The 21,011-nt window shown below is 40.1% G+C and overlaps 3 long non-coding RNA genes across 6 annotated transcripts; 2 read left to right on the top strand and 1 right to left on the bottom strand.

Moving 5' to 3' along the window:
• Positions 1 to 339: 339 nt before the first annotated feature.
• LOC116269697 lies at positions 340 to 20,497 on the bottom strand. The gene is made up of 3 exons (XR_004177395.1): positions 14,848 to 20,497; positions 14,146 to 14,245; positions 340 to 5,643 (listed from the first exon to the last, which is right to left on the bottom strand). It is a non-coding gene; the product is annotated as an uncharacterized LOC116269697 (long non-coding RNA).
• Positions 2,966 to 4,191, top strand: LOC116268627. 2 transcript variants are annotated; one of them, XR_001895064.3, is made up of 3 exons: positions 2,966 to 3,053; positions 3,511 to 3,596; positions 4,113 to 4,191. It is a non-coding gene; the product is annotated as an uncharacterized LOC116268627 (long non-coding RNA). The 2 variants fall into 2 exon arrangements; XR_004177394.1 differs by lacking the exon at positions 4,113 to 4,191 and adding an exon at positions 3,743 to 3,820.
• On the top strand, positions 4,189 to 11,809 carry LOC103877830. 3 transcript variants are annotated; one of them, XR_004177397.1, is made up of 3 exons: positions 4,189 to 4,277; positions 7,010 to 7,112; positions 11,724 to 11,809. It is a non-coding gene; the product is annotated as an uncharacterized LOC103877830 (long non-coding RNA). The 3 variants fall into 3 exon arrangements; XR_004177396.1 differs by lacking the exon at positions 11,724 to 11,809 and adding an exon at positions 10,622 to 10,681; XR_004177398.1 differs by lacking the exon at positions 7,010 to 7,112 and having other exon boundaries at positions 4,191 to 4,277.
• Positions 20,498 to 21,011: the final 514 nt, after the last annotated feature.

Genomic DNA, 21,011 nt, shown 5'->3' with positions numbered 1-21,011 from the left:
TAAGTATATTTGGGAGTTGGGAGATATTGTTAAAAAAATTAAAAAGTTGTATTTAGGTAGAATGAGGTGGAGCCATCTTTTCTCCTCTTCTGATCATCTGATCAGTCTAGGCAGTTTTCCTGGCTTAGTTTTAAGATTATGACTGCTTCAATGTCTCTCATATACATGTGTATATATATGTATATGTATATATGTACATATATGTATATATGTATGTGTACATATATATGTATGTGTACATATACATATATACACGTATGTATGTGTACACATATATGTATATATACATATATACACGTATGTATGTATACACATATACACACATGTATATATATACATATATACACGTATGTATATACACACACACACACATATATACACATACACACACATACATATATATATATTCCTGGGCAATATTTTTGGTGCATTTTCCACAAAGCATGTCTTAAAATCACTTCTGACAATTCTGTCCCTGGTCAGAATGTCCAAAATCTGCACTGACTCCAGATTTCCAGCATGGTCAAGAGACCTGGATGTGGCCATTTTTAAAGTGTTTTATACACTGGGCACACGCAGTGCCATCTGTCTCAGCAACTCCATGTACCTATATTCCTAGAGGCATATCTGCAAAGTCAACAGTTTACCCCAAGGCTGTAACAGGATTCCTATACCCTCAGTTCTCCAGTCTGACTTATCCAAGGCTATCTAATTATCTCCTCTATGTCCTACTCAAGTCTTTATTTTCTCTGCAATACCAGAGAACAGAAAAAGATTATATTTGTACATGTTCTAGTAGGAAAGGTATGCTGTAGCACTATCTAATATCACAAAACTTGGACTCTATCCTGGGCCAGGATCTCAGGCCATGTATTAGAAGGTTAAAAACTTGATAAGATATGGCTTCTTCTCTCAAGGGAATTAAAATATCATAGGCAGAATGAGAAATGCTACATGAGAAGGTAAATACTACAGGACTGGAATGAAGTGATAAAAATGTAGAAATCACATCAGGTTCAAAGGATTTCAAATGATTTTGTTCAGAATGTAGCAATGAGATGGTCTTTGAAGGATGGATAGGATTTTATAGGCTCAATGGCCAGAGGAATGGAGGAGGGACGTTACAGACAGAGGGAGAAGCAAGGCCAAGAATCAACAGCACTGAACTTTGGGCCATGGTCAAGAAATGCTGATAGTTTAACTGGACCAAAATTTTGGGTAACAATGGGAAAGGAATGGGAAATAGGAAAAGATGGTTAGAATCATATTGAAGGAGTTGAACCTTGAAGGTTTTTGATGAGAAAAGTTCTCGAAAAAGAGATTCAAACATTTTAAGAGACTCTGAGGATGAGGATAACACAATGTGTTCATTCAGGTGCCTGGAAGGGTGACCGTAATGAATGATCTGAGCTAGACCTGTGGGAAACCATTTGTTCACACTCAGGGATTACTGGAGCTAGAGTCTAGGGATGTAGCCTCTGTGGAAATGCTGAGGGAGACTTGGTTGTTTTGGAATGTTCAACCTTACCTGGTCCTGTTGTTAATTTCTTTTCCCTCCTCCTTCTTGTTTTACTTCGATGGCTTAGTGAATATGGTACAAGACGTATTCTCAAGGAACAAATCTTGCTGCTGCTGAAAACACAGTACACCACTCCCAAAAGCTGCATCCTGTACAATTTGAATGTCATGAGTACTTAGAAGCTCTTTTCTTGATGAAAGCCCTTAGCTGAATTTTGAGTTTGCGCTTTTGAATTTAACCAAAGAAGTGGAAGACTGCAAGAGCAAAGTTACGGCATGACAGGCTGCACTTTGTTAAAACTGTTTGAATCAGTGTGATTTAGTTGTAGTTATGTGGATACTAAATAAGGTACTCCATACTGCTACGTTTCAGGAAAAAAAGCCATACAACACAACAGTAATCTGAGAGCTTTCTAGCATTTTCTTCCCTAAAATGAAGTAGGACAATAAAACTGTCTTTGAAAGGGACTTAACCTTTAGGAAAGTTGAGAATGTTGATGGCCATAGAAAGACTGGGCAAAATAGTCAAGCTGATCCTAGATGTAAACTATGCAAACACAAGGGAAGAAGTGTATATGCTTGTAAAGAAATGACCCAGAAAACAGCGTTGCACAGTGTTGCACTTTGTGTCCTACCACTTTATAAAATGTAAGTTTTTGGTGGTTTTTAAAGTTGTGTCATGTGCCAGTTCCTCTTTTCTAAACTGCTCTGGGATGTAGCAGGGACTCAATTGACATTTTGTTGAGGGGATGAGTGGAATCCTGATGCATCTAATAATTTTTAAAAGATCAGAAGCTTTAGGTGGAAATGTAGGCAAAATAAATAGATCGGAAAAGTTATATAAGTATGTTATAGGGACTGGGTAAAATGTCAGCGTTTGGGAAGTTTCAGCAGCTGTTGGGAAAAGCAGCCAGAATAGCCATATTGAGTTCCCAGGAGAAGAAGAAAGGCCACTCCCTTGCCACAGCACTAAGCACCTGTTTTAGTAATCAGTGTCGGCCTAGGGCTTTGCAGCTAACTTTTAGCCCTGAAAGCACCCATTGGTTTGTGAGGCCTTAAGTAGTTTGGGGAGACCCAGGATTAAAGCATCTGATTTATTTTAGTCAATGTTTGCCTACTCCAAAGGGCACTAGTCCACAGGTATCTGTACTTTTTGCTGTATTCTCTGTCTGTGAGTTTAACTCATCATCCTCTGGGAACCTCCGTGCCCAGTGTAGAGTTTTAGTGTATGTACACTGGATGCAGACACATTATTATATTTAATCCACATTACAACCCTGTCTTCCTTATTTTATAGCTAAAGGATCAGAGAGGTTACATGAGTTGGCCAAGGTCACACAGCTAGGAGGTGACATAGCTGAAATTCCAACCCAAGATTCTTGGCTTAAGCACAATATTTTTGTCTGTTGCATGGTGACAGATGCAGGCTTCATTCTACCTTCACTACCAGGGCAGCAGGGCCTTTCCTGCTTCTGCACTTTGGCGTCAGATTGACTGACTGGGGATCAAATTCCAGCTCCAGTACTTCTTGCTAAGTGACCTGAGGCGACTTGCTTAATTTTTCCCAACCTCCATTTCCTTCTCTGTTGATTAGGCTCATGATTCCTTTTCACAGGATTTTCCTTCTTTACATAAAGCTGAAGGCTGCCTGTGTTGGAAAAAGACTGAGTTAAGATATTATGTGCAAGTTTGTACAAGGCAGTCTTTTCTCAATTGTGGTAGCACTGCGCTTGCTCTAAGCCCTGGATTTGAGAGAGAGAGAAGCAAAGCTCTGGGAGGGAGAAGTTAAAGCCCCAGTTGGTTAATTTCCAGCAGTAAAGCCAAGTTTCCCCAAACCCCTTTCCTGTCTAGGAAAAGGCAATCCTAACACCTGTCCTAGGGGTGCTTTGGGTATTCACTGAGATTGTGCATATAAAAGCCCTCTGTGGATTTTAAATAATCATGTAGATGTTCATTCTCATTATCAGAATTATCTCATTATTTCCAAATCAGGCCTCTCAGCTTAGACTTTTCTAAGTCCACACGAGGTCTCCATTTTCTCCTCTACCGGGAGCAGAAGATTACCAAAGAAAGAAAAGGTAGAGACACGAATGTGCTTCCCATTCACTACTCCCTACCTCTTCCTTGCAATCATGTATTCTGGGACTTTCTTCATGGTGGGCTCTTTCACACAATCCTCCTCTTCAAGCTGGGCAAGACTGTTCTTGTCTCTCTTGTGCTTCAGGAGGAAGTACTGGAGAAGATGTAAGTTTTTAAGCCTTCATTTGGGGGGATGTGGAAAGAAGGCAAAGGAGAGATGGGCAGGGAGGTTTGATTTCATACCATCCCCAGCCCTTAGTGAAATACTTGGCATCCTAAGAGGTACTTTGTAAATACTTGTTGAATGAATGATTGTGGAAAGTTGGTGGCAGGAAGAAGGGCTAGATGTAGAGAGCTGAGGGAAAAGCATGAAGTGTGGCCAAAGAATTTTGCTATTCCCCCTGTTGCTTTCAGACAGGTTAACATCAGACTGCTCTGGAAGCTGTAATTGATGAGGCCAGATTCACAGAACCACAAACAAAACTCCCTGTTGTTCTCATTTCTTTGTCAGGCAGACAAACGCATCAGCTATGTGAAAAAGCAAGCCCAGAAAACAACTGACAAACCAAACAAATCTGGGAGGCTCAGCATACACATTTTTCCCTTCTAGAAGCTCCGAAGTGCTAATACACCGTTTACATTTAAATCTGGCGACATTCAAATGAAGAAAGCCAATGGAAGTGAGTTATGTTGGATGCCTCCTCTTCCACAACTCCCTCCCCTTGAGTCATGACATTGGCAATTTCAAATAGGAAGCAATCCCAATGAAAGGTTGCAAACACCCTTTCAAGGTCTTTCTTCTTGTGGGCCCCACATACCTGCAACTACATTCTTTCTCCTGAACCAGGCTCCAGCCAATTAAGCTGTTCATAATCAATATATTTTATTTTGCGTATTTGGGGATTTACATCCTGCCAACTTCCAAAAGGACGTAAAAGCCCTTTAACATTTCAAAATAAAATGAGGAAATAAGGGATAAAAATAGAACCTCATAAAATGAGTAAGGGAATAGATGTTACAAGGCACCTGAGTTGACCTAATTCTTGCAGCTATAGCCAGTAAACTAAATCCTGACTTTATTTGTGGTTAGCCCAAAAGGGAGCACACGGTGCTTACATAGCTCTCAGTGCTGTGTCAACGTGGAAAAAGAAAAGAAACGTTGGAAATGGTTTGTAGAACTAAACCATTTTTTAGAGCTACAGCTTAAAAACGACACTATAATTTTTCTGTCAACAACCTCAAGAGAAGTCTGTGCATATAACACTTCCGGCAAGCAACCCCTCTGGCCTGCAGCCATACCGGCCTTTCACTTAATCACTTTGCTACATTGTTCCCTCTGCCTGCAGTGGTCCTCCCAGGAGTCCGCTCACCTTCATCCAGTTAACCCTGCTCCTGCTTTCAGTTTCTGTTCCATCAAAAGAGCCATCATCTCCTACTCAGATGGGGACAGGCCCCCTTGTTTAGGGTTTCAGAGCACCTTGTACTCTAAATAATGACACCAGTGAGTGAGTATGGTAAACTATGGTAGGTTTGTTTACCTACCATAGTTGACATTTAGTAACCTTTCACATGGTTACCTACCATAGTTTACATTTACTTACTTACTGGTGTCGTTATTTAGTGTCTGTGTTCCCCACTAGACATAAGCTCCCTGAGGCCAGGAACTGATGTACTTTTCTCACTTCTGTATCCCCAGTACCTCCTACCAAGTCTGTACCGTGTCTGACTTATGGTGACTTATGGTAATAATAATAATAGGATAATAATTACAATGATAATAACTAAAATGTATTAAACATTAGGAATTCTTCTAAGTGTTTATATCTAATGATTCATTTGAGCCTCAAAATAGCCCTTTGTAGTGGATACTGTTGTTATGCTCCTTTTATAGGAGAGGGACAGAGGTGGAGCTCTAAGGCTAGGTAAATTGTCCAAGGTCGTAGAACTAGCAGATAAAGAAGCTAGAAGGTAAACTCACAGTCTGGTTCCAGCATCTGACCTCCTGACCCCAGAATCTGCTGCTCCTTGGAGATGCACAGTAAATATCTGTTGAATGAAGGAATGAATTCAGATCATAATATGGCCCAGGAATTTTGCTTTCTTATCATCTAACTTAAAATAGAAATAGAATCTGAAAAATGAGAATGAACGCTACATTTCACAATTAAACCATTTCTCTGGGCTCTCAAATTGGTTACTTAATGGAGCACTAGGCCAGGGCCAAACCACAGGCAATTAAAATGATTGGATTATGTTTTAAAAAATGGCCATGGTAACTGTAGGGTGAATGGGCCAGCTGCCTGGCATAAAAATCCCGTATCTAAAGTATGTGCAGTTATATGGCAGCTAAGCTGTCATTTTGTTTTGAAATGCTGAGTTGGATTTATATTCTCTTCCGAGAGAGAAAGAAGGAGAAGGTAAGTAAGTGTTTGCTGCATTAAAAACAAACCAACTTCAGCGTATGGAGTCACTGGAAAGGTTACGAGGTAATGTTGGAATCAGTATTTTCCTCAAAAGAATGTGAACTCTTACCAAACTTTCTCACCTACAATTGGGCAAGACCCCAGAGATCTTCACAGGAAAACTGAGAAAGATGATATGGACATGAAAGATTATTACTACTGTCTCCTCTCCACCAGGGTCTCTGTAAGGCTATGGAGTATCTGATGGGAAGTAAAACCATATCCTAGCAAGCTGACTAGAACTTAATACTTGAAAGATGTACTTATATGTATGAAATGGCTTGCCTGTTGGATACGGTTGTTGATGACTATGCATTTTAATATTGGGAAGGGATTTCCTTTTGATATATTTGATGCAGAGTTGCTCTTTTTATAGAGGCAACTGGCTAATATACCCACTTGTTTCCAACAATCACGTATTAATTATATAGGCTTGGTAGCATGGAATCTGTTTATACACGCTTTGAGCCATCTCATTCAAAATATTTAGGGGTAGCTTAGAGTGTATATACCTTGAATACCTTGAACTAGTCCCAAGGATGGATTGAAAGGAAAAGACATGGTCCTGCTCTTATAGTTCCTATAAAAATTAGTATAAATAACATTCATTCATTTGGTACCAAGCATGTGCCCATACAAAGAAGCTAAAGAAAGACAGTGTATTATAGTAGAAAAAGCCCTGACTTTGGAGTCATACAGCTTACTGCTTATCAACTACTTAACCTCAGGGAATTTATCTGAACACTCAGAGAATCAGTTTTCTCGTTTGTAAAATGGAAATCTTATGCTTTGCAGGATTACTGTATGGAAAAGAAATGAATCTTATCATCTAGCACATAGGCAGTAGCCATTAAATTGCTTAACACACGATTTCCATTCATGAAAAGCCACATCCTAATGAAGGATGGAATAAACAAATAATTACAACATGAGATTTTGATATTGCACAGAATTGACATTGAGCAAAGGAGCACAAGTGCAGAGAAGAGCAAGGAGCTAACTCCCTCTGCCCGAGCAATCAGGGAAGTCTCCCCAAAGGAGGCTACATCAGAGGTAGGTCTGGAAGGATGAGTCAGCTTTTGTTGCACGGAGAAGGGGAAACATTTTTCAAACACAGAACCATGAAACAGCATGTGCTGCTTGTCGTGGGAAAAGTGGGAAAGTCAGTGCCATCAGAGGGTAGGCTCTCTGTGACTAGGCGAGGCCAGGGCACATCATGGGAGATAAGGCCAGAGGGTGTAATCAGTTACAGACTGATCAAAGAGACATACGTAAGATGAAGTCCTAACAAAACAGATCCTCTTCATTTTATTCCTGAATGTTCTATTTTTAGTGACCAGATTCTACGATTTTCACTGGCAAAAAAAAAAAGTTTTTTTTTCCGTTTCCCTGAGAAATTTCACTTCATTCGTTCTTTGAACATGTATTTCTGTATGTTCTTAGAATTCAACACTAGCCCAAAGTTTCTGAGAATTCCCTGTTAGCCGCTTAGACAACTTGGTATAATTCTCTGTCACATCTGTCATGCTTTCCTGCCTTTCCGAGCCTGCGTTGTCCAGGCTCCCATGCCTCCCATGGGGGGGCGCAGACGCATCTCAATTGGTCTCTGTGCAGAGCGGAAGGCAGGTGTGAGCTGTGATTGATGGCTGGCTTACATGGCCACAGAGAAACTGGCTCTGGGCATTTTCTTTTCTTCTCAAGGCCCAATCCATTCCTTCTACCCAGACTTTGTTGTAATAGAATTTCTTCGAGTTGTTACCCTTGGAATTTTTTATTAAGTTGTTCAGTTGTCAGATATAAACACACTTGAAAAAATATGAATTTGATTAAGATCCTGAGGGGAGACATGATGACTGAAGGCTTGAATAACTTTTGTTCCTTTTTATTTCCATATTAAGTGATGCATCACAAACTATCGTACAGGACAGTAGTTGTGATGCCAGGTGTGTGTCCTAATGACTAGGGGAGCTTTTGAAAAAAACACCCCCTGGGCCTGATCCACACCCCCAACCAAAGATGTATCTTCAGAGCATGTCTGGGGAGGGAGACCTAGGGAATCTGTGCTAAAATTACTACTTTGCAGACAATGTTGGTATGTAGCCATAGGGGAAAACCTACTGGGGGAAGGGGATGCTATGATAAAAAGTCTTAGTTCCTGTCCCACCACTCCACCATATCCATCTGTCCTGTCCTGTCATTCAATAGATTCTGTTGAACATAGACTATGTGCCCACATGCTCTTAAGCACATGGGACAGATCCAATCACAGTCCTCATAAAGCTTACATTCTAGTTAGGGAGATAAACAGTAAGTAAGACGGATAAGCAAAACATATTAGCTGTTGCTACTTGCCAAGGAGAAAAAAAAAAATACAGTGGATAATGTATTTACTTCCTTACCTCCTATTCTCAATTTATCCAATCTGGCTTTCATTCCCAGATTTGCAGATTGTTCATTTGTATAGGCCCAACTCTATCCAACTTGCCAAATCTAGCGGGCACATTTTAATCTTTGTCTTGCTTGGCCCCTCTGTGGTATTCAGTATGACTCATTATTCCTTAGGTAAATATTGAGACAAGTACTGTGTCTTTACAAGTTAAAAAATAACTTACTTAAAAAATTTTTCACAACTATACCTAAGATAGGCAGTATTGTTTTTGTCATTTTAAAAGGGGAAAACTGAGGCACACAGACGTGAAATAACTTGCTCAAGTTCACACAGCTAGCAAGTGGAAGAGTGGACATTCTTTTCACTGTCAACTCTCCCTTTCCACACCAAGTTACCCTGTTATCAACCTAGGCTTCTTTTACTCCTTCTCTCATCATTCACTTTCCAACAGATCCCAGGCTCATCTTCCTCTGCTAGCCCCTTACATGCAGGCATTCTATGTTCACTCTCTCCTTCCACACTCACTCTGCACCATCTCTTTAATGCCCCCATTTTTCTCTATTGCCCATATCCCTGTGACCCCCAAATTTACACTGTGGGGCCAGGCATCTCTTCTGACTTTCCAACAATGTAATTAGTGCATGCACTTGGATATCAGGTAGACACCTTTCTTTGTGCATTTAATAGGGGAGTGCCTAATATGTGCCAGGTGCTACATGGTCATTGCAGATATTATAGCGAACAGGGCAGATGGGGTCTCTGGCTCATAGAAATTACTGTCTAGCAGGAAAGGCAGACCAAATGCAAAGACATCCCCAAATGAGCTTAAATACTGTCTTCCTTCTCCCCTGAATACTTACTCAACTTCCTGTTTTCTCAATTTCAGTTAATACCACAACCTCGGGGTTGCCGTTAATTTCTTCTTCTTCCTCCAGGCCTAAAGCCAAGTCTATCTCCTACACACCTCTTGACTCTGTTCCCTTCCTGCCATCACCACAGCCTCAGGTACATTTCCCACCTGGAAAACCTGATCAGCTTTCTAGCTGGCCTCCCTGTCTCCAGTTCTACGTGCCTCTAATCCATTTGTGACACCATTTTTTTCTAAAGTGCAAACTCAATTGTGCCCTCCCCTCTTTATATCCTCTGATGGGGCATCTATCTGGTGACACCCCACCTCTTGTGATAATGGATCTTTTTTTTTCGTGAGAGCCCAATTCATGTGGTTGGCCCAGCTCCAACTGCTTTCTTATGCACTCCATGCACCTGGCCACAGTGATGAGTTTCAGAATGGGCAACAAGAGGCCAAGAAGAACTTTCATGTATAAGTGTTGGGAGGGAAATGGTCTCACTCTTGCTCTGAAATACGAATTGTTTCTTTTTCTCTGCATTGGGAGAATCTCTCCACATATGAAGGCAGTGCATGAAAAGAAGCTGACCCAGTCAAGACAGAGCCTTAGGAAATTGGTTGAGTTCCTGGATGATTTAGTTGCACATGAAGTGGGCTTTACTCGTGGACTTTACCAATCACAGGGGTCAATATATTTTCCGTTAGAATCCAGTGTTGGCACTTAATGGCTATGTAACTTTGGATAAATTATTTAACCTTTCTGAATACCAATGTCCTCATCTCTAAAATGGGCATAATAATAACATCCACCTCACTGGATTGTAATGAGTTCCAAATGAGTTAATGCATACAGGGAGCTTAGAACATTGCTAAGTGTTAGCCATTATTGTTATTACCATTACTTAGCTGCGTTTGGTCTTGGGTTTCTTTAGCTTGTAATTGAAAGAGTAGCAGCAAATACCAAGTCCAAACTTTGTATCCTGCTTACAAGGCTGATTTCTAGCCTACTCTCCAATGGTTCCATCACAGTCCTTATGCCTCTGTCTTGCTTGTATTAAATTTCCAAAACTCCCCAAACATTTATGCTGTTTCAGACCTTTTTCTAGGTATACAATGTTCTTTCTGCTCAGAATGCTCATCCCCATTCACCTAGCAAAGTCAGGTAATGATTCTAAGCAGCAAGCAGCAGCAACTAAGTCAGGATGCCAGCAGTTTTGGGTCTGATTTTGCCATTGATTATCTGCTGTCTCTGGGCACGACATTTGGGTCCCCTGCATTTTAAAAATGATTTTTTCTTGATTCTCAAATGTACTTCTCTGTGAACAGAGTTCTATAGATTCATCGACAGTCAAGGATTCCTTACTCAGCTCAAGTTTCAGATGAGGAAAAAATAATAAGGCTAGTGTATTAGGCCATTCTTGCTAGAAATAAATACCTTAGGCTGGGTAATTTATAAAGAAAAGAGGTTTAATTGACTCATGATTCTGCAGACTGTATAGGGAGCATGGCGCCAGGCATCTGCTTTGCTTCTAAGGAGGTCTCAGGAAGCTTACAATCATAATGAAAGGCAAACGAGGAGCCAGTGTATTCTATGGTGAAAGTGGGAGGAAAGAACAGGAAGTGGGAGGTGCGATGCTTTTAAACAACCAGATCTCTCTGGAACTCACCCATCACCAAGAGAATAGCACTAAGCCATTAGTAAGGGATCTAACACCATGATCCAAACACTTTCCACCAGGCCCCACCTCCAAAAATGGGGATTACATTTCAACATGAGATTTGGTGGGGACACAGATCCAAACCATATCAGTTAATTAACTCTCTCTAACTCCCATTGCTGGAATGGAGAAGACAGACTTAAATTACAGCAGGAACAGCTGGCTCTCTAGAGACAACCTTCTGAACAGATAGATGGTCAGCCCATGAAACAGGGCATTAAGAAGGATGTGCTTCCTTTCTTAGATCTCAAGAAGGGACAAGTGAAATTTCTTCTTGGTCATGTTCCCTGGTCCCCACCCCTGCCTTTCTTCTAAAAACTCAAGAAATTGTTTGAGTTTTTAGAAAGGCAGGAGTGGGTGGGACTCACAAACCCAGGTCCCATAAGCTTCTGAGGTCACGTTTTCTTTGAAAACATTATCTTATTTATTAATACTTTTAATAGAGAAGTACTACATAAACATTCTACCCAATAAAATAATCAAAAATACATCATAGAATTTAATGATTTCTGTCTCCGCTATCTCCTTCATTTTCCGCCCCCTAAGGTTACACCTTCCACAGTTTTTTGTTTATGAAAACAACAGCAGCCAGATTAACTTAACTATATCTTTAAAAGCAAGAATAGTTTTCCATTGTCTCTAATGCCTGGCTAGGTTTCCAGAATATTTAAGAATAGTAGTAAAATCAAAATGTTTCTTCTGTATTTCAGTGGGCAGATACTGTCTCTGGGTCGGCATCCCTGAAGCTTTGTTTTACTGTTGGAGATGAACAAATGTAAATAAATTTAAAGCATCACCCCAGTAGTATTTTCCTCATTTAAATTTTATTTCTATGTAAATTTACCTCAGGCCTGGAAAGGTTTGTTTCTGGCCTAGGATAAATGGCTGTTTTATTGCCAGAGTGGAGGCTGGCCAATTTCCCCAGACACTGGCTAGCTCCTGGGTGGTAGAGTTTGGCTGAAAGACATCAATGCAAACATGGTCTCTTTTTCCTTTGCCTGAACTACTATTCAAATGAAGATTATTAAAGGGACCTAAATGTGAAAATGTTATATACCAGCAACATACACATCCCCCAAATGTGTGCACATGGCCTAAATTAGACCACCTAAGTAGGCGGTGTGCAGACTAGAAATTATAAGAAAGGAATTGGATAATGAGAGGCAGCAGTCCGTGAAGCCAGCCCACCAGCAGAGCAAGTGCAGCATCCCTAGAAGGGTTTCCTAGAGGGAGAAATGGAAGCATGTGGCATAGGAGTGGGAAGTCGCCCCCTTGTTTCTTTCCCTTCTTTCCTGTCAGATTCATTTCCTCTCAACTCCTCTGTAAGAACAATAGTACCTGACTCAAGTCCAGGTCCCATTAGCTTCTGAGGTCACGTTTTCTTTGAAAACATTATCTTATTTATTAATACTTTTAATAGAGAAGCACTACATAAACATTCTACCCAACAAAATAATAGAAAATACATCATAGAATTTAATGATTTCTGTCTCCGCTATCTCCTTCATTTTCCACCCCCTGAGGTTACACCTTTCACACTTTTTTGTTTATGAAAATTTGCACATACATATATGAGGAGGAGGATGATTGGTACTTGTTTTTATAAAAATAGAACCGTATTTATTTTTCTGTAGCCTGCTTTTCTTAACAAGACATCATGGAGTTCTCTCTGGGTTCATAGATATTGACCATTTTGTTTTTTAATAGCTGCATAATATTTCCTCTTAAAGATATACCATAATTTGAACTATTTCTGTATCAATATACATCCAGAAATAAACAAAAATGGCAGTAAGCATTCTTAACATAAATACTTATGTGCTGGCAATTTTATTTTTATAGGATGAATTTTCAGAATTGGATTATTGGGTTTGCATATTTTTTAATTGAGTAGACATTTCTAGTTTACTTTTCCAAAAGGTTGTAGTAATTCAAGCCTTCCCAGAATATAGGACTGTGAAAATCTCCCCTGGGTTTACCATTTCTGGTTTTCTTCTTTTTTTCTTTGCCCATGTGATAGGCAAAAATGATGTCTTTAAACTTACTTAATGCTTTCTTGACTACAAGTGAGGTAGCTCATCTTTTCATGGACTTTTTAAATTTCTTCTGCTGTGAATTCTCTTATCCTTTGCCTATTTTTGTACTGGGTTGAAGTTGTCTTTTCTTACAAATTGAAGGAGCTCTGTACATTAGGGAGATTAACCTTGTATCTATCACATCTGTGACAAAATTTTCCCCCAGGACATCTTTGGTATTTTGACTTTGTCTTCTCAATCTTTTAACAATAAGAAAATGTAGTCAAATACCATATGTTGGTGTTTTCCTTCATGGCTTCTGGATCTCTTATCTTACATAGGAAAGTGTTCCTACTTCAACATTATGTAAGTATTATCCTAAATTTTGTTCTAATGTATAATTTTTCACTAGCTCTTTAATTTATTTGGAATCTTTTTTTTTGTGTACGGTGAGAGTTAAGAATTTCTCTATGTTTTCTCCTGGATAGCCAACTATGTCAGCAGCATTAATAAAATAAACACTCCTTTTCTCATTAACATGTTCCCTTTGTCATATATTAAGTTTCCACATATACTTGGATTTATTTTCTGAACTTTTTATTCTATTTTACTAGTCTGAGTCAATGCCATTATATTTTTATTGTAATGGCTTTATGAAACATCTGTTCCTGGATAAGGCAAATCTACCCTCATGATCCTTTGTTCTTTTTTTTTTTTTTTTTTAACTAATCTCAGATATTTATGTTCCCATTAGAAATTTAAACTTATTTTATGCAGCTGACAAAAATTGGGATTCTGTTTGAGATTGCATCAATTTTGGAAGGATTACTATAGTAAAGATAAATAATTTCTATTGAGAAAATGGTATATCTTTTTCATTTGCTCAGAATTTTTTTTCACATCTGTCAATAAGATTTCATAGTCTTCTTTATCATTGACCCTGTACCTTTCTTGCTAAATTGATTCGTGGATCGTTTCGTTTGTATTGATATTGTGAATGGGTTGTTTATCAAGTTGGCTTCTAATGCCCAACTTGTAATGGCTTGAGCTCTCACCCACATGGTGTCATGACTCCAACCCTTCTCAAAGTGTTGCCCAGCCACTCACAGACACCCACCTTTGTGCTTCCTGCCTGGTCTGTTCTTGCATTTACTGACAGGCGTGTGCTCTCCAGCTCCGACTTTCTCTTGGTGCTCCCTGCAGCTTGGGAAGCCTCCCTGTTGCCATGGCAGAAGCACCATCATAAGCATGATAACACCATTGCCAGACCCCCATCTCCAGGGACTTCTAAAGCTGTGCATTTTCCTGGGGCCCGAGTGGTTCTGGGTCCCATAAGAGGTGGGGAGAATGGCCTTTTCCCTAACTCCATGCCACATCTCATCCCCTAGTTCAAATGGCTCTGCTTGTTCTCAGAACCTTCCAAAGTCGCGCTGGCACAGTCCCATCAGCTCTTGTTCCTGCTCCCCCTCACAGCCTCTCCAAACCTTCCTGGCTGTGTAGGATAGAGAAGCCAGAACAGCTTTTTCTTTCCTCTTAGCTCAAACCCATCCCCACCACCCCCAAATTAAAGTAACGCAGCTTCTCCAAAGTGTAACTTTCCCTGTCTCAAGAGTTAAAAATCTGTGTTTTCAACTCCCGAAAACCTCAGGATCACTAAAGAGCTCCATTCGAGCAGAAAGTTATTTTGCTTATTTAGATAAAACCCAAAAACCTGATTGAGTTTTCCCAGATCAGAGAAAGAGCTATTTTGGAGGCTTCATCTCTGCCAATTACAACACTAAAAACAGCTGGAATCTTTAGAAATATAGGTTTTCTCTACCTCTATCCTCTTCAGCAAGGTTTCAAAATTCACAGGTCCAAATTTTCCCAGGAGCTCAGATCCAGGGTACTGTGGGCTTTGCTCCCACAAGCAGTCTCTGCTGGAAGGAAGTTTCTCTCCAGCTATGACAGGGACTCCAGCAACTAGGTGGCAGAGGGAGGTCCAGTTACTTCCGTGTCTGTCTAGGGGCCACTGACGTTTTTTCATTACACATGATACTAATGCAATTTCTTGAGGCTCTCATATACATTATTGGATTCAGTCCTCATAACAATCCTATAAGATAGAATTAATTTTTCCCCATTTTACTGCTGAAGAAACTGAGGTTGAGAAAGGTGAAGTAAATTGCAGAGCTAACAGTGACAGTGATCTAATTAAAACCTAGGTTGTACTCCATAGTCTGAGCTCTTACCTGTGGTAATATATCTGGGGGACAGGGAGGATCCTAGCACAAACAGGTCATCTGAGTGCCAGTCCAACTACCTCCCCCTGGAGTCTTGACCCAAAGGGCTTGAACAATTCCTTGTGGTAAAACTCAGGGCCTTCCATTTCCCCTTTCTGTCAGATGCATCAACTGACTTCTGAGTCTTTGTTATATGGTATTATTATCAGGTCCTTTGCTACGTAGTTTAATTGTTTCTATGTTACAGTTTAATACATGAGAGCTCAGAGATTTTACAAAATAAAGGGGGCAGGGTATTGAGGTGCAGATTATAAAATTTTTGTTAGGAATGAAAGTTTAGAGTTGGTAATCAATCAGCTATCTCAGTAAATTATCCTTGATAATTTCATTCGTTGTAGTTTGTAGTTTGACTTACATTTAATGTGCAAATGTTTTATGTATACAATTTACAAATTGATTTTGATTTCTAGTTTTATAAGAGCTATAAGCTTAAAAATTTATATCCAGTGGTAATTTTGTTCATATGTATGTAACACTATAATAAAAACAATCTACATCAACATTGCAGATTCCCTGAAAATATTTCCTTTTGTAAGGACATTGTTTAGAGAAATACTGATACACAGCTTCCCACTGGATCCTCCCTACAGCTCTGTGAGGCATATTTTCTCATTTCTGTTTATAGACCAAGAAACATGGGCTCAAGCAGGTATGTGGACAGGCCATCAGAGCAGATGTAGACAGTGACAAGGCCAGACACAAATCAGGGTCTGAGTCAAAATCTAAGACTCTTTCCTGGAAACGTCTTCTTTTTAGCAATGAGACACTATTTCACACTTTCAGCGGAAACGGTTATTTATTATGTCTCTTCTTAGGGGAATGATGTTCAAACTTAAGGATTTAAAAAATAATTCCTCTGAGAAATCTAGTTTAGCAAGGCTGACAAAACAGGCAACATCTAAGTTAAATTTACTACAAAGGTTAAAAAATGTGTAAGTTATTTGAGTGATGTGGTGCACTCACGTGCTTTGCAGATGAAACTTAGGAGATCGCAGCGGGGAAGCAGACAGGAGGATGTGAAGGAGGAGGGCAGGACAGGGTGAGGCAAGAATTAGAATTACAGTCCAAGTATTCTCATCAGGGAAAGAGAGAGAAGGAGGAGGAGAGGAAGAGGAGGAGAAGGAGGGAGAGTGGAAGGGGAGGGGAGAGGGAGTGGGAGAAGGAGGAAGAAGAGGAAGAAAAAGAAGTAGAACAAGTAACAGCAGTAGTTGGACTAGATCAAGTTGACAAGCCTGGAAGTATGAGAGCTAGTTTCATTATTTTAAAAAGTCCATCATAAGGATACGTGGGGGTAGTTAAAACATCAGGCTTCTTTGTTTTGGCTGTAATTATATTAACTCAGTGGGGGTATCACTGGTTGCTCATGCTGAGTAGAAATTCAGATGAAAAGTTCTAAATGATTTAGATTAATGAAGTTAGAAAAATAAATGTCCTATCCACAAAATCTCATTTGTTGAAAAATAAAATCTTCAAAAACACGTATTTGTTCAATCAGTAATGATTGTGCATCAGCTATGTGCTGTGTGTACACAAAGATGAGTAACATATTGACCCTCCTCAAGGGCAAGTGTTGCATGTGCATTGGGGTGGGGATTGATGACAGACACATGCAAGCATTTATAATTCATTGTGAAAATGCAATGAAGGCATAATGTATAGAGGGTTGGGGGACTGGGTAGATCTAAGGAAAGAGGTTCCAGACTTGGCCTTAGAAGTGAGAGTCAGAGAAGGCTTTCTTCAGGGGTTAGGAAATGAGCTAAATTATACAAAATGTGTCAGCAGGGAGGAGAAGGAATTCTGGCCCAAGGGAACTATGCCAGCAAAAGCCTGGAGGTGAGAAACAGCATGGTGGTTGGCAGAGAATTCTGTAAGCAGTTCAGTGTTGCGTGTGCATAAACTGTAAAGTAAAAAGATTTAAGAAGTCAATAAGGGGCCAGATATTGGAAGTCACTTGTATAGAGTGACCATAAAATGTGTCATCCAAACTGGGAGGCTTTTGAGAATTAAAAGAGGACACTTTATACCATAACCACAGGTTCAAACACGTACACCTGGACATATGGCCACCCTATTTATAGGTCATGTCACACAGCTTAGACTTCCTCATTGAGTGACAGGGAATCATTGAGAACTTTTCAGCAAAAAAAATGACATAATGAGATTTGAGTTTTAAAAGATTATTTTAAATAATAGATCCATGCATATTGGATTGAAAAAAAAGGAGATATGGGGAAAGCTCTATCTTCTCGATGCATTTATTCAAGAAATCTTATTTGAGAGCTGCCATGTGTTGGCACTATACAGGGGCCTCTAACACGAACAAAACCAGAACTGATTCCTGCCTTCAAGAGTTTATAGTGTGACGGAAAAGACTGTGAACAATTAAATAACACCCAAATAATTACAGAACTGCAAATGTGGCAATGCTATGGAGGGGTGGTAACCAGTGCTATAAGAACATATGATGGGGGATGAAGAGGTCAGAAATGACTGAAGACAGAAGGGATGAATCTTCTGGAAAGAAAAAGAAGACATGCAAAGATCCTGTGACAAAAGGTATGCAAGGACTGACAACACACAAATAAATGGGTATAATTCGTGGGCAGCAAACATTTCTTTATATAGTAACAGATGAGATGCTGTGTTCTAATGTAGTCCTCCCCAGGAAGAACAGTATAGTACGCAGTGAGCCTCATGCTGAGCCCCTCTGACCTGACATGTTCCTCACTGACTGGTTAAATTCACAACACAACCTCTATGCGTCCTAGGTGGAATTAGGAAGCAAATGGGTAGCAATGTCCATCCTCCTCTGGGTTTATCTTGTGTATACACTTCACACTGTTATTTGCTGAGCCAGTAGTAAACTGATGTTTAACCACCATCAACAAAAAAACACAAGACTTATTCATCACCTATTTCAGTCTTCAAACCCAGACCTGCCTTTCTTGATCAGGCTGGCACAGGAGAGAGCACAGCCAGTTGGAGGGACTGGAAGGCTAGTATGGCTGTGATGGGCAAAGCAGTGGGGTTTAAAAGGGAGTGTGAAGCAAGGACAGTCCAGATATACACACAGGGGCCAGACCATAGCTTTGCATGCTATGTTAAGCAATTGTGTTTACATCTGAAGAACAATGGGAAGCCAATGATGACCTTTCAGATCTTCAGTCAAAATGACTGCTCTAGAAAGAAGAGCTAAGTGATGGGTAAGAGTGGATGCTGCCATACCACTAAAGAGGGTATCGCAGAGGTCCAAGACAGAGATGATGGTATCTCTGTTTAGGATGATGAAATAGAGACATTTGGTACTTACCAAATATCCAGTTGTTCCTATGCATTTCCCAGTGTCCCTTGGAATTAAACTGGTTCATGTGACTAGTTTTAGCCAGTGGTGTAGGAGCAGTATTGATGTGTGTCACTTCTGGGTAGAGGCAATAGGTGAATTGGCTCTGTCACTCTCTTCCCTTGCTGTAGTGACAATGGGGATCCTGACTCCCACAGAGCAGAGCCCCAAGATGGAGGAGGGATGCTTGACATGTCTTGAGTTGTCATGAGAGAAACACATTTTTGTTAAGACACTGAGATTTGGGGCTTACTTGTTACCAAACCATAGACTAGCCCCTTTTGGGTAATATAGGTTGTAGATGGTGGAGATAGACAGAAGTGGGTGGGTTTGACTGAGAGATTTTTTCAAAGCAATTCAACAGTCTTTGAATACAAATTTGAGATGGAGCTGTGAGGAAAAGGGAGGTGTGAAGAAAGACTCCTCAGTTTCTGGGTGCATGTTTAAGTGGATGGTGGCATCAGTCACTGAGATGGAGGACAATCAAGTTTCTAAAGATAGGACAGATGGGCTCACATATCTCCAGAAGGAACATGGAACAGTGAGAAGCGGGTTTTGACCCCAAGTAAAAAAAACGGGTAGGTTTTCAGTGAATACTTATGACTAGTATCTGCTGCTGTCTAACTGTGATTTTAGATAATTTGCTTTATTTAACTGGGTCTTTGTTGCTTAAATGAATACAAAGGGATAAGAACCTATGTCTATATCAGGGCTTATTTAATTCTGAAGCTCAAATTATGTTAACTCAGTAACATCTGGCCACAAAGTTAGGACTGTTTGTTGGTGCTAGACAACGCCAAGAGCATGACTACTGATGCACAACCTATTGTCGTGAATTCTTAGAAGTAAGTGACAAGGGGAGTTTTGTTGAATGACGATAAAACAAGTTGTATTCTTAACCCAAGATTTCTCCCAACTTGAGAACTGTATTAGTTATCAGTTGCTGCATAAAAAATTACTCCAAAATTTAGTAGCTTAAAACAACAAACATTTATTATTTCAGTTTCTATGGGATCTGAATCCAGCTGTGGCTTAACTGGATGCCTCTGTCTCAAGGTCTCTCATGTGGTTGCTGTTAAGCTCTTGTCTGGGGCTATGATCTCAACTGGAGAAGCATTTACTTCAAAGTTTATACATCTGGTTGTTGGCAGCCTCCGGAGATTTGCTTTCAAGTTCACGTACGTGGACATTTCCATAGGGCTGCCTCAGCATGGTAGCTGACTTTCCCCAGAGTGAGCAAAGAAACTAGGAGCACTTAAGACAGAAGTCACAGCATCTGTATAAACTAATCTTGGAAGTCACTATTTTGCCATAATCTTATTTACTTCTGTATTTTCTTTGTTAGAAGTGAGTCAGTAAATCCAAGAGGAGGGAATCACACAAAAGCTTGAATATCAGGAGGTGATATTAAGAAGCTACCTACCACTCTGGTGACTTGGTTTATACAGGGGAAAGGACTTACGGATCTATTTGGCCAGACAGAAGTGCTGTTATTTTCCTTTCATCAACCATCCATAAGCCAGCAAAATCATGGCATTTGCTGCCACTGGGATGAATTATGTCAATTCTTGGCTCATTGACATTTTGTTTACTTTCTCTTGAGCTAAGCTCTCCAGAGACTGGATGACTAGAATTTCCCTACCAAAACACAGGGGTCCACAGGCCACAATTTACCGTGTTTCTGGAGTGTTTTCTTTGATGTTGCCAGATCTGTGGTACCTTAAGTCTTATCCTGGGACTTGGACCCTGGAGGTTCTGTGGAATCCCAGGCGTTTGCTCCTGGTTAAAGAATGGGGTAGGTCAGAAGGCTTCCCTTTTAATTAACCAGTCTTTGGGCTGACCCAGGGACAAAGAGTCCCTTCCCTCCCTCCCTCTCTTCCTTCCTTCCTTCCTTCCTTCCTTCCTTCTTCCTTCCTTCCTTCCTTCTTTCCTTCCTTCTTTCCTTCCTTCCTTTCTTCCCTCCTTCCTTCCTTCCTTCCCTCCTTCCCTCCTCTCCTCCTTCTTTCCTTCTTCCTTTCTCTCTCCCTCCATCTCTTTCTTTTTTTTTTAATTTGCTACAACCCATCTTTGGCTCTTTTTTGTGATATAATATAGTAAGTGATTATAAGCATTTAGATTCTAAAAAGTAATAGCCCTGTGTAATCTTAGCTTAAGCTTTCTGTGACATAATTTTCTTATTTATAAAATGAGAAAACCACCAATGCTTACCACATAGGATCATTATGAAGAGCCAGTTAAAGCATGAAAAGCACTTACAGCACTTGATAAACAAAAGGTACTCAAAAATGTTCGGTATTATTAGTGTTCTAACTCTTCATGTCCCAAGGGTGCTTGCTGTGTCTGAAATGCCATACATCACAG

Source organism: Papio anubis, chromosome 12 (genome assembly GCF_008728515.1).
Source record: "Papio anubis isolate 15944 chromosome 12, Panubis1.0, whole genome shotgun sequence".
Lineage (NCBI taxonomy): Eukaryota > Metazoa > Chordata > Mammalia > Primates > Cercopithecidae > Papio > Papio anubis.
Note: the sequence above shows the minus strand (reverse complement) of the source record. Positions and strands in the feature narration are given on the sequence as shown.